This window comes from Paramormyrops kingsleyae, chromosome 10 (genome assembly GCF_048594095.1).
Source record: "Paramormyrops kingsleyae isolate MSU_618 chromosome 10, PKINGS_0.4, whole genome shotgun sequence".
Classification (NCBI taxonomy): domain Eukaryota; kingdom Metazoa; phylum Chordata; class Actinopteri; order Osteoglossiformes; family Mormyridae; genus Paramormyrops; species Paramormyrops kingsleyae.
This window is the reverse complement of record NC_132806.1, coordinates 4,689,731-4,702,412: the sequence shown is the minus strand read 5'-3', so window position 1 is coordinate 4,702,412 and position 12,682 is coordinate 4,689,731. Positions and strand designations below refer to the sequence as shown.

Sequence of the window (12,682 nt, the reverse complement as noted above, 5' to 3'; positions counted from 1 at the left end):
CCTTTTTACTAGGGTGACCAGATAATCCATGTCATCCCGGACACCTTGAGCTACTTCAGGTTTTACAAACTACCTTAAAACCGAAAGGCTCCTGTGCTTGGTTAAATAGTTCAGTTCTTCTCGTGCTTTGACAGGTTTGTTTCTTTGACTGAAAGACTCATCCAGCTGTTCACATTAACATTAGTGACACGTGCATGATTATAGGAGACTGACCAATCAGCACACAGCAAGAACTCGGTACTTAAGTGAAATCCAGGTCCTTTTAATTGAAATGGTAGGTTGCAAATCCTGTCCTAGCTCAAAGTGTCCGGGATGACATGGATTATGTGGTCACCCTACTTTTTACAGTCTTCTTTACCGGAAAGAGGAAATGCATTACGTAGTGATTTGACGAAATGGATCCATCAAGAAGCTGTATTGTACATAAGAACATAAGAAATTTACAAACGAGAGGAGGCCATTCGGCCCATCAAGCTCGTTTGGGGAGAACTTAACTAATAGCTCAGAGTTGTTAAAATCTTATCTAGCTCTGATTTAAAGGAACCCAGGGTTTTAGCTTCCACTACACTAGCAGGAAGACTATTCCATACTCTAACTACACGCTGTGTAAAGAAGTGCTTCCTCAAATTTGTTTTAAAATGTTCTCCCGCTAATTCCCACTTATGGCCACGAGTTCTAGTATTTAGACTAATATTGAAATAGTCATTTGGCTGAACAGCATCCAGACCCGTTAGAATCTTATAGACCTGAATCATATCCCCCCTTAGTCTCCTTTGCTCAAGGCTAAACAGATTCAGTTCCGCTAACCTCTCCTCATAAGACATATAGGCAAATATAAAAAAGCACAGTTTATCTAATGCGAGAAGACGACGGCTACGTCGTCTTATTGCACTGAGCAATTTTAAGTATGTACATGTGTCATATTGACGATTGTACAATTTCTACCATAGCTAACTTAGTTTACACGCATAAAACATTACGCATTACTTCTGTACCAAATACCAGATCCAGATATGTACAGGAAAAAACAGGCAAATATGAAACATAAATTGTTATTGCTGGTGTGATGTTGATCGAGTTTGCGTACGAATGTTTCTTCGCGTGGTTTCTAGTTTGAAAAGTGCACAAAATCTCTCGTAATCGGATCACGATAAAATCTATCTGTACTGACCAGCTATAAATAACTGCTTTCCTAATTTTTTTTCTGCAGCGATGAATTATAACATGTAACATAGACTTTCTATGTGTATTTCACTGTGCTGTTAAAATCCAATTATTAAATTATCGCGCTGTTCTGTTTCCTGTGCGCTAGGAATTATGGGATATGGAAGTGGTAGTGAAATCGCGCGAGCCACCATCGTTGCCGACTCGCTAAAGGAGGGCATAATCGACCACTCCCCCTTAGCCCTTGCTGCTTTGAGACACACTTCAACATGGCGACGGGTCTCGGGAACGCGCAAACGAAGGCGGAGTGGTGAGGCGGAGTGTGTAGGGACCGGTTTGGGATTGGGCCATTTTCTCTAGCCCTGACAAAATGGGTATTACAGGCAGGGACGTGCACCGCTGATGTGCGCCGCTGTGCGGGGGTGGGGGGGGATGTTCGCTTCAGAACTCCTGACCTGATATTTAGATATACTATTCTTCAATAAATATATTTGTTTGACAGGGAAGCTGTGCGCAAACAGGAATATATATTATTTTTCAAAAAAAAAAAAAAAAAGCACCCCAGAAAAAAGGGCACTTTCTGTCCATGAATAAAAAGGGCAGGTTTTCAAGCCCCCTTTGATCTCTATGTGTGCACGTGCCTGATCCCCCCCACCCCCGCGCAGCGGCGCACATCATATACACACACACCTGCAGGCAGCAGCCCCTCCCAGCAGTGTTTTTCTTGGCTTGTGGTGCTGGTGATGAACAAAAGATTAAACTACCAGTGCCTCGAATAAGGCTCGAATTTACTGCTGATTAGCCAAAGACAAATATATAGTTAACCTGTGTTTTGCTAGCATGCATGCCTCATGAGCTACTAGACTAGCTAATGTGTAAGGGATAATCGCTATATATTATCCCGCTTATTACATGGCTACCTACCAAATAAATAATTATTTTGACACAAAATATTAAAAGGGAGTTTATTGATTTAAGCCCGATTGTATTGCTTCCGCTAAAGAAAATAGTACACTCCGTCTCTACGGTTAGAATCCTGTGAGTCCATAGCAACGCTCTGTTTTTCATATTCTGTTATACTCCGCACAGCGGTCTTTTATCAAGAAATAACAGACCGCATTCTACATTGGAATTCAACCAAGCCATCATGTAATAAAATAAGTTAGTAATAAGCTTACTAAATAAGCTTAATAAAGTTACTAATAAGCATATATCATAGCATAAATTGGTGAATTTAGAAGAAATCTACAGATGCAAACAGATGGAGGATAGATACACTCTAATTAATGTAGTAAATCTGAGTAACTGTATCTGGTACATTAATCAATAAAACTGAGTAGTTTAGCGTGAATATTTGTGTTGATTTAAAAGTGTTATGTGTTCTGATAACACCAAAATAATTAAAATGATGTAGTGCCTTGTGCAAAAAATAAACAAATTATTAGTAAAAGACACCCCTCTGCTTGATGCAGTTATTTTGGTTATTCTAATCTAAATATATACTTGAAACTAGTAGCATAGAAAATGTTTTCAAAACATGCACATTGTGGAATGGTTTCCTTTGCTGCTCTATAAACCCAGTGAATACTAAGGAGACCATGGTTTCTGTGTGAACTGATTATTTTGTAGACATCTTTTGAAAATTAAACAATTGCATGAGTTTGAGGAAGATAAAATTAACTTTTTTAATTATTTTTTTAAAAAGGAAGTCAGTGTTGCGTTAATATATATACTTTTTTGTTTAAAAAAAGAAAAAAAATACGTAATTATGAGAGTGCCCTTTATTTCACTTGAGCCCCTGCCCCTCAAAATGTCTGTGCACGTCCCTGAACACAGTAGTGTCACCTGCAAAATTCAGGATCTTCACAGACTGATCTCTGGAGCAGCAGCGATTTGTGTAGAGACTGAAGAGAAGGGAGAGAGCACACAACCTGGAGGAGCTCAGTGCTGAGGGTCAGTGTGTCTGATGTGTGCTGTAAGCATACAGATTTCTTGCATTTGTGGAACATTTTCTTTGTTCTGCTGTTTAAATGTGTTGTTGACGCTGCAGTCAGTTATTTTCCACTAGCAGTCTCACCTCTGCATTTTACAGGAAGACTGGCCAACTGAGAGCAGGGTGTTCGTGTCACACGTCTCAGTGAGCGAAAACCACACAACCATCAGGTCCTCAGCTAAGTCCCTCTGCTTCACTAGAAAAACCACAAAGGGTATTTTTTTTTATCTAAAAGGGGGTGAGCAAGTGAGATGTTATTGACAGCATGAATTCATCTACTAACATTTCAGATTCAAAGCTAAAAAAGCAGAATGTCCAGGATGTCAGTAATAACAATTAGTCAATATCAACAGTTTGGGTGCAATAATGTACAATAAGGTAGAATTTTGCATAATTCAGTTTATATCTGCAAGTTACTGGTCATTGACATTATATGGTCATGTTGCTGAATGTCATTGTTAAGGTTAAATGAATCTATGCATTTTTATACAGTTAAAACTGTGCTTAATTCATCTTTCAGCCAAAATCACACAGTCAGGCAAATCTGAGGATCTGAATTGTGTTTGTTTGTGTGGAATGGCATCCCATGCAGGTTGGTCTCTGCCTGTGCTCTGTGCTTCCTGGGAGAGATAAAAATACAAAAGTCATTCTTGATGTCTAACCTGTGATTACTGCATCAAATTTCCGATATCTGATAAGTGGAAAATATGTTTAGTCTTTTGCTTGGTGGTGAGATGTTTCCAAGAGGTGAAACACAAAGAGCACAGACATTTTCAAGGTTATTTCTCATTGGTCAGTGTGAAAGGCTGCGTCATTACCATAATGCTGGGCTCAGCACAGTGACTGCACCTGCGCTGCACTGTAGATCACAAGCCAGGCTGCAGACCTTCAGCCCTGAAAGCTAAAACAGGACTTGTGTATGTGTCATGTGTTGTTTAATGAAACATTACAGGACAGAACATAATGGATTCACTTTCCTTTGCACTTACACTACCAGTCCAAAGTGTGACCACAACTGCTTTTAATGCATCTGTCTCTGTTTTCACTATGTTATTCACCTTATTATAAATGATGTCAGATGATCGCAGAACATATCAATTTAACTGTGTAAATATCCCTAACTGCTACTGCATTTCCAATCAGATTACAGTTTGATCCATACATTTAGAAACATATACTCCCAATATACTCTCCTCACTTTTTCATTTACTGTATGTCTCTGCAGGGGCACAGTAGGGGCATGAGTACCCTGGCAGATTCGGGTGGGGGGTCAGTTAGAAATATACCAAACTCTCAATCTATGGAAGATTATAAGCACAAAAATTCAAATGGCAATTCATTTTGCAATTGGCAATTCAATATTCAATCAGAGCATGCATTTGTCATTTCAATATTTAATCTGAGCATGTAATTTGAAAATATATCTTGCAATCGGCAATTCAATATGCAAAGTGCTTATGCAATCCTTAATTCATTTCAAAATATTTTGAATAATAAATAGAATAACAATTCACTGAATTGCATTTCGTATTGCCATGGGTTTTTTGCCAATTTATTCAAATGGCAATTCATTTTGCAATTGGCAATTCAATATTCAATCAGAGCATGCATTTGTCATTTCAATATTTAATCTGAACGTGTAATTTTTAAATACATTTTGCAATCGGCAATTCAATGTGCAAAGTGCTTATGCAATCCTTAATTAATTTCAAAATATTTTGAATAATAAATAGAATAACAAGGCACTGAATTGCATTGCGTATTGCCATGGCTTTTTTGCCACTTTATTCAAATGCAATGGCGTCCCCGGCAATTGCATTGCATGTTGGGGAAGAAAACTCAATTTGCAATTCCCAACTGTCAGACCGCTCATCAAGGCGGACCTTCATTAACGACGTCACTTCCTTGTTTAGGGCCTCACCAGCATTCAATGGACTTGTTCGTTTAGACTTTAGAGAGTAATAGCGACAGAAGAGCCTGTAGCAAGTATTTGTGCCTTAGCAGATGACATGGAAAACAATCGGGTATCAGCAATAGATGTGTTTGATAGGTTGCTTTTGCTCTCACAGAGGGTAGAGGAACTTTCCATCTTAACTGGACTTGACACGGGAAGGATGCAAACTAATCTACGAGTGGGGAGACCCGCCATCGAGATACCTGTGGTGGCCATTGAGGGCTACCTCTATGGGCTGATATTTGTGCTACTAGAAACTGAATATGAATTGTGTATACTTGAATATGCAGTTGTCGCATTAAAAAAACTCAATCTGAGTTTATTAGTTTAATCTGAATTCAGTTCGCAAATTCAATTTCAACTTATTGAGGAAAAGTAATCGACCACAGGTTCACAAAGCAACTCATTTCCACGTTTAGGACAGTTCTGCAGGTCGGGGTAAAGTGGAGGCGTGTGCCGGGATGATATATCTTATGATATATATGAGAATAAGCTTTATATACACAAGCGACAGCATAAACATTAACCGTAGGTTTGGTTAGTATGGTAGTATATGTGGTTAAATGAACGATTTCTGGCACTGCTAGTTTATGTTAATATTAGTAGACTAACGCAAAACTAGCTAGGGATATGAATTTTACTTCTAGTTTAGTTTAAATTATGGGTTACCTGTTCATCTCATCTGGCTTTCTAGCAGTGTTTATGCTAAATATCTTATAAAATATTCATCTCGCCGATATGAGGCGGAAGTCAGTATTAATTTCTAATATGCGACTATGGAATATTATTTAGCCCTTCATAATGCATAGGGAATGTAATGATTAGGACTCTATAAGAAGCTGATGTAAACTGTAGCGAGTGACTTTGTAACCTTCAGAGAATGCAGACCAGTTACTGATGTGCACAATGTGATGGAAAACAAGTATGAACCTTGTGTTGGCTAAGTTTCTGCATCTGTTAGCCATTTTGTTAGCCTTTGATGGATGAATATGTATTTTATTAGTGCTGCAGCTTATCGCTATGTTGAAGGACAAATATATTATTAACCCTCTAACCAGACAATGTGGAACAATCTGAAGCTGCCAAGGTTTGCTACTGAAGGAAGGGATTCGCCTGAGTTCATCAAAAGTTCACTGATGGGTATTTTAAAAAACCAAGTGGAGATGGTCGCGCCACCATTATTTTCAGCCGAGGGACCAAACAGTAAAACAGACGATTGACAAACTTATCACCTAGGGGTGTGGATCAAGGGAGAAAACAACGATGATGAACATGGTTGAAGAAATGATGATGCTTAAGTGACGTGATATTGTTACACGATAAGAAAACGTATAAAATGAGTGTAAAACTGTATTGGACATACTCCTGCAGGGTGTCCAGCCTTGGCTGTAACCTCACTGTGGCAATAAAGGCTGGATCTACACAAGCGGCTCCTGATTGGCGGGGAAGAAAAAACACAACACGAGTGCATCGATATACGTACCCCTGTATTGATCTAAATGTAAAGTTATAAAGGTGTTATGCGTCTGGTCTGCCGCATGTCTACAGCGCTCTCTGTATATTGTGCTAATAACCTTAAGCATCAGTCGAACTGGCGTTTAATATGGTGATCTGTATAGGCAGTGCTCTAAGTGAAGAAATAAAAGTGTCGCTACTGTATTGACCGTGAGAACGGCGGCGGGGGTGTTGGGAACAACAGAAGCGCCTCAACAACACTGTCGGTACTGCGCGCGGTGCCCCGCCACTCGCGTGTGACGCTTGTCTCTGAGTAGCAGAGTCTTGGCAACTTGTGAGAAGTACGTGGTGGTACGATAAAGATTAAAATATAGCAGTGCGGGTCAGGGGCGCCGCTAAGGGGGGGAAAGTTGGGACAATTCTAAGGGCCCACGCCCTTTAGGGCCCCCCAGAGATCTGCTTTATTAATAATAAGTTACCGTAGGGGGGCCCAACCTCATATTTTGTCATAGGGCCCAAAATTGCTAGCGGCGCCCCTGGTGCGGGTACCGCTTAATTCTCATTACGTATATGATGATGCGTATACGATCCCGTATTTGCTCTTGCGACATCCCGGCACACGCCTCCACTTTACCCCGACCTGCAGAACTGTCCTAAACGTGGAAATGAGTTGCGTTGTGAACCTGTGGTCGATTACTTTTCCTCAATAAGTTGAAATTGAATTTGCGAACTGAATTCAGATTAAACTAATAAACTCAGATTGAGTTTTTTTAATGCGACAACTGCATATTCAAGTATACACAATTCATATTCAGTTTCTAGTAGCACAAATATCAGCCCATAGAGGTAGCCCTCAATGGCCACCACAGGTATCTCGATGGCGGGTCTCCCCACTCGTAGATTAGTTTGCATCCTTCCCGTGTCAAGTCCAGTTAAGATGGAAAGTTCCTCTACCCTCTGTGAGAGCAAAAGCAACCTATCAAACACATCTATTGCTGATACCCGATTGTTTTCCATGTCATCTGCTAAGGCACAAATACTTGCTACAGGCTCTTCTGTCGCTATTACTCTCTAAAGTCTAAACGAACAAGTCCATTGAATGCTGGTGAGGCCCTAAACAAGGAAGTGACGTCGTTAATGAAGGTCCGCCTTGATGAGCGGTCTGACAGTTGGGAATTGCAAATTGAGTTTTCTTCCCCAACATGCAATGCAATTGCTGGGGACGCCATTGCATTTGAATAAAGTGGCAAAAAAGCCATGGCAATACGCAATGCAATTCAGTGCCTTGTTATTCTATTTATTATTCAAAATATTTTGAAATTAATTAAGGATTGCATAAGCACTTTGCACATTGAATTGCCGATTGCAAAATGTATTTAAAAATTACACGTTCAGATTAAATATTGAAATGACAAATGCATGCTCTGATTGAATATTGAATTGCCAATTGCAAAATGAATTGCCATTTGAATAAATTGGCAAAAAACCCATGGCAATACGAAATGCAATTCAGTGAATTGTTATTCTATTTATTATTCAAAATATTTTGAAATGAATTAAGGATTGCATAAGCACTTTGCATATTGAATTGCCGATTGCAAGATATATTTTCAAATTACATGCTCAGATTAAATATTGAAATGACAAATGCATGCTCTGATTGAATATTGAATTGCCAATTGCAAAATGAATTGCCATTTGAATTTTTGTGCTTATAATCTTCCATATCAATCCACATCCTGAGTGACAAGAGACAACTGGAGGCTGACGTGACAATCTGTCAGTGACATTCACAGCATTTAATATGTCATCAATATCACAAAACTGGAATAAAATCAATAATCTGAAATCATGTATGAAATTTAAAACTAAGTACAAGAAAACAGTTCTGAGGTTTAAATACAGTGGTACCTGCAGTTCACGTTGTGGTCTACAAAGAATTTGGTTTGCGAGCAAAATTTTGTGGAAAAAAATGCATTGGTTTGCATACAAAATTTGGTCGACGAACAGATTCCTTGATTAGATTCCTATTTTTATACCAGTGTAGCACCTGCAGGGTGCATGTCCCAGCATGCCCTGAGTGCGATTGTAAATAAAAGGACCACAGCAGGCAACCAACGAGCACCGAACCCAAATACACAGACGGGAAACACAAGGTTGTCAGATGCCGAACTGCAAGATGCACACACAGTGGAAGATTTACACACGTTAAATAAACACGAGGATCAGACCGGGTACACATGCGCGCGACAATAGTCAAAAGTCCAGAGCAAATCGTACAGTATGCCAACCAATTCAGCAATCCTCCCTGCATTTCACTTTCCCAGCACTGAACTAGAACAGTGAAGGATTTAAATGTTACTGCAGACATGATAACAATCGCATTCTTTCATTAACACTGCCTGAGAGCCTTTCCTGAGGCTGGCTAATTGTCCCAGGGCTGTGCGTATCTAACATTCCTCACACAGAGGTCTCTGCAATTACAGGGATCTGTCTGTTGGTGGGTATCAAAACCGAGGTGGGCGGGGCACTGTGCCCAGAACTTCTTCTGCCTCCTCTGCCAGCTCAACAGCTGGTGCAGTCGTTCTAGGGAGAGCGCCCAGAGGAAAGCATGGAGGGCCAGCTCATCCTGCGCTGCCCGGGGAAGTGAGGGCAGCTCTGCCGGGCCTCCAGCTCAGTTGCGAACGCCCCCAGACTTTCACCGGTGCCCTGTCGCTGGTCTGCCAGATGCTTCCTCATCTCTAAACTGCCACACTAGCGCAATAATTAGGGTATTGCAGTCATCCTATGGGCTGATATTTGTTCCACTAGAAACTGAATATGAATTTTGTATATTTGAATCTGCAGTTATCCGCATTACAAAACTGAATCTGAATTTATTTGGGTAGATTTTTGAGAGTGAACAATAGAGAACTTAGGGGTCGGTTTTTTTCTGGCCATTTTTTGCTGCCTTTGCAGTCAGAAGCAGGAACCATGTTTTCATGACAGATTACAGATCATTACTTGTTGCTTTGGGTGTCAGTGGATTTTTTCAAACTGCGGCTAAAATAGCAGTAACAGATATGTGTCAAAATCAACCCTGGCTCCAGTTCTCAGTAATGAGGTGGAACAGGAAGACTTTTTTTTTTTTTGGGGTGGGGGCAAATATATTCAGAAGACAGTCCTATGACAGCTAAGTATTCCATGGGGTTCCAAACTTCCAGTCATTTACACCCTGTCGTTTTCTGACATCTATCCTAACACTTTGTAGCCTATGTGTGGGCCAGTGTGTGGATGTGATGTGTATGAATGTGGTTGTGCGAACATGTGCTTGTATGCATGCATGGTTTTGTGTGTGTGGATTAGGTTTATATAACATTGTGGGGACCAGGTTAGGGCTGGGTAGGGGTTATAGTTGTCATGTTTGCATTAGAGCTTTCCTCATAGAAATTAATGGAGAGTCCCCACAAAGATATAATTACAAACCTGTGTGTATGTGTGTGTGCATGCGCTTGTGTACGTAGCTTAGGTGTCTGTATGCATGCCTGTTTGTGTGTGTGTGTGTATGCATGCCTGCTTGTGTGTGTGCGTGTGTATGCATGCCTGCCTGTGTGTGTGTATGCATGCCTGCTTGTGTGTGTGCGTGTGTATGCATGCCTGCCTGTGTGTGTGTATGCATGCCTGCCTGTGTGTGTGTATGCATGCCTGCTTGTGTGTGTGTGTGTGTGTATGCATGCCTGCTTGTGTGTGTGTGTGTGTATGCATGCCTGCTTGTGTGTGTGTGTGTGTATGCATGCCTGCATTCAATATGTGGAGCAGAAACGGGAAATACCCAGTATACCAGATATCCAATTAAATTTTTAGACACATTGTTTTATACATACACTATGTCAGAGGTACCCAACAGGACTGAATTACCATATAATCTTGACCATACAATTGATCCCCCCATGATTGTCATGTTGGCATCGGGGACTACTAAGGAACTACGGATGGAAAAGTAATGAATAACACAAGTGAAATACTGATCTCATGTTTGTAAAAAATGTTTAATGATTGAATTTAATGTTACATTTTGACAACGGTGTACAATCTTTTACTGTTGGAGCAACTCCAATAGTAAACAGTAGCTGAAGGACACACTTTAAGCTTCAACAGTGGTTACCATGCATTTGTTAAAGACAAGACTTTGATGCAAAAATGGTGGACTCTGGTTGTCACATAACAGAGCATTCCACCTCACTTCCAAATAAAGCGACTGAAGGTTTTTGTCCTAATTTAATCCCAGTTCCCAGTACCTTCACCCCCACTCCCTCTACTCCTATTTTCACTCCAGTATCAACACCCAGTCCTATCTTTGCCTTGATAGGACCAGCAGAAGCTGAGGCACTTGCGATCTCTGCACTTGCCATTGCTGAAACTCCTGCTAGAGAGGCTGAAGCCCCAGCAGAGGCATTTGGCCCCTTCGCTTCAGCCTCAAACACACTGTACTCAGCCTTGGCACGCCCCACTCCAGCAGCTGCATACGCTCCAGCCTTGGGAAGACGCTCGCCTGCTTTGTCGATAAATCCAGGGGTCTCGTATGTCAATGCCTCAGTGTAGGTACCCTCAGCAGAGGCAGCCCCTTCTCTGTCATAGTAATTGATCATGTCTAGAACTCCATCTGCTGAGAAATCAACTGTGAAGACAGGACACTTTCAGTCACATTCAAAATAAAAATGAAAATACAATTTCTGAAAAATTTTAAATAATCAAATACCTTTACTATTAAGCAATGCCATCTTGGGTTCTGTTTTGTTCTTTGACATTCTTGTTGGAAGAACTTAGTCTCTCTCTACTAATAGCAACAGGACACCAAACTGATATTTAAGCACCAAGAGGACCTTCCCTCTTCCTGCCCCTAGAATGGAGTGGGTGGAGTCAGCGAAAAATTTTACAGCAACAGCTGCTGTGGACTTGTATCATGATTACAAGACAATTTATTGCCAAACAATGCTTTAAGTGTCTCGGGATTTCTTTCCAGAAAGTGCCATTTCTCGGGTTTGTTATTGATAAGTGTTTCAGTTTCATTTTCAAGTTGAGGAGAGCCTTCACCTAATTCATTCCATGTGGAGAGGATGTTTTCCTGTACATTTTATCACTTCTTTCCACCCACCCTGAGTACTGGACCATTCATTGTCCAAAAAGCTTTAAGTCTCTTGGGGCCACCAATTTCTCCAGTCCCACTTCTCAGATTGTTATGAATGTGTTTCCTTGTTTCACTGTGAAGTTGAGAACTTAAATTGTTGCTTATGCAACAATGCCATCTTATCCAATGTAATCTTCCTTTCTACATTCCTCTTAGTGAGTCTAATGTTATTTTTTAACTCAACCTGTAGACTTAGATTCTCCTGCTTTATTTTGAAATCATTAGTTATTTTTAATTTGTGGAACAGAGCCCTTTTCCTCCTGACTTTATTCTTAATTTCCGTGGTAAACTACCTTGGTTGCAGTTTCCTGGATATAGTTTTACTGGAAACAAGTATGAAATCCTCTTGCACTTGCAACAATGTGCTTTTCCCATGCCTCTTCAACGGTTTTGCTACTTAACTCCGTCCAGTTTACAGTTTCTAGTTTCAGTTTCATACCATTAAATTTAGCCTTCCTAACATTGTATATTTTTGTTTTGGACTTTGCTCTTTGGACACTAAAATTAACCTAAAATTTAACCATGTTATGATCACTACTGTCCAGTGGTTCTAAAACCGCTAGTTTTCCAATCCTATCCTGGTTATTAGAGAAAACAAGATCAAGAAGGGCTTCTCCCCTGGTAGGTGTATTAACAAGCTGAGTAAAAAAACAATCCTGTACCAATTCCACCATCTCAAGTTCGTTTACAGAAGAGCCACAGACTGTGTCCCACTGTATCCCAGATAATTTTTAATATTATTTGGGGCTTTCCGTCTCCCCTCACCTATATTCTTAACTAACCTCCCTGCCCCCCCCAGTCCCTAGTTTAAACATTCCTCCACCACTCTACACATACGCCTCCCCAATACACTGGTTCCCCCACGGAATGATGAAAACAGCGAGGAGGACAGGCGATCTGATCTAACAACACAGAGGGCATCAATCAAAGGGAACAATGTAGAGTGAGG

At 40.6% G+C, this 12,682-nt stretch overlaps 1 long non-coding RNA gene across 1 annotated transcript; it reads right to left on the bottom strand.

Annotated features, from left to right (window-relative positions):
• Positions 1–10,575: 10,575 nt before the first annotated feature.
• LOC140593140 (uncharacterized) lies at positions 10,576–11,478 on the bottom strand. The gene is made up of 2 exons (XR_011993405.1): positions 11,305–11,478; positions 10,576–11,223 (listed from the first exon to the last, which is right to left on the bottom strand). It is a non-coding gene; the product is annotated as an uncharacterized lncRNA (long non-coding RNA).
• Between the last annotated feature and the right edge of the window lie 1,204 nt (positions 11,479–12,682).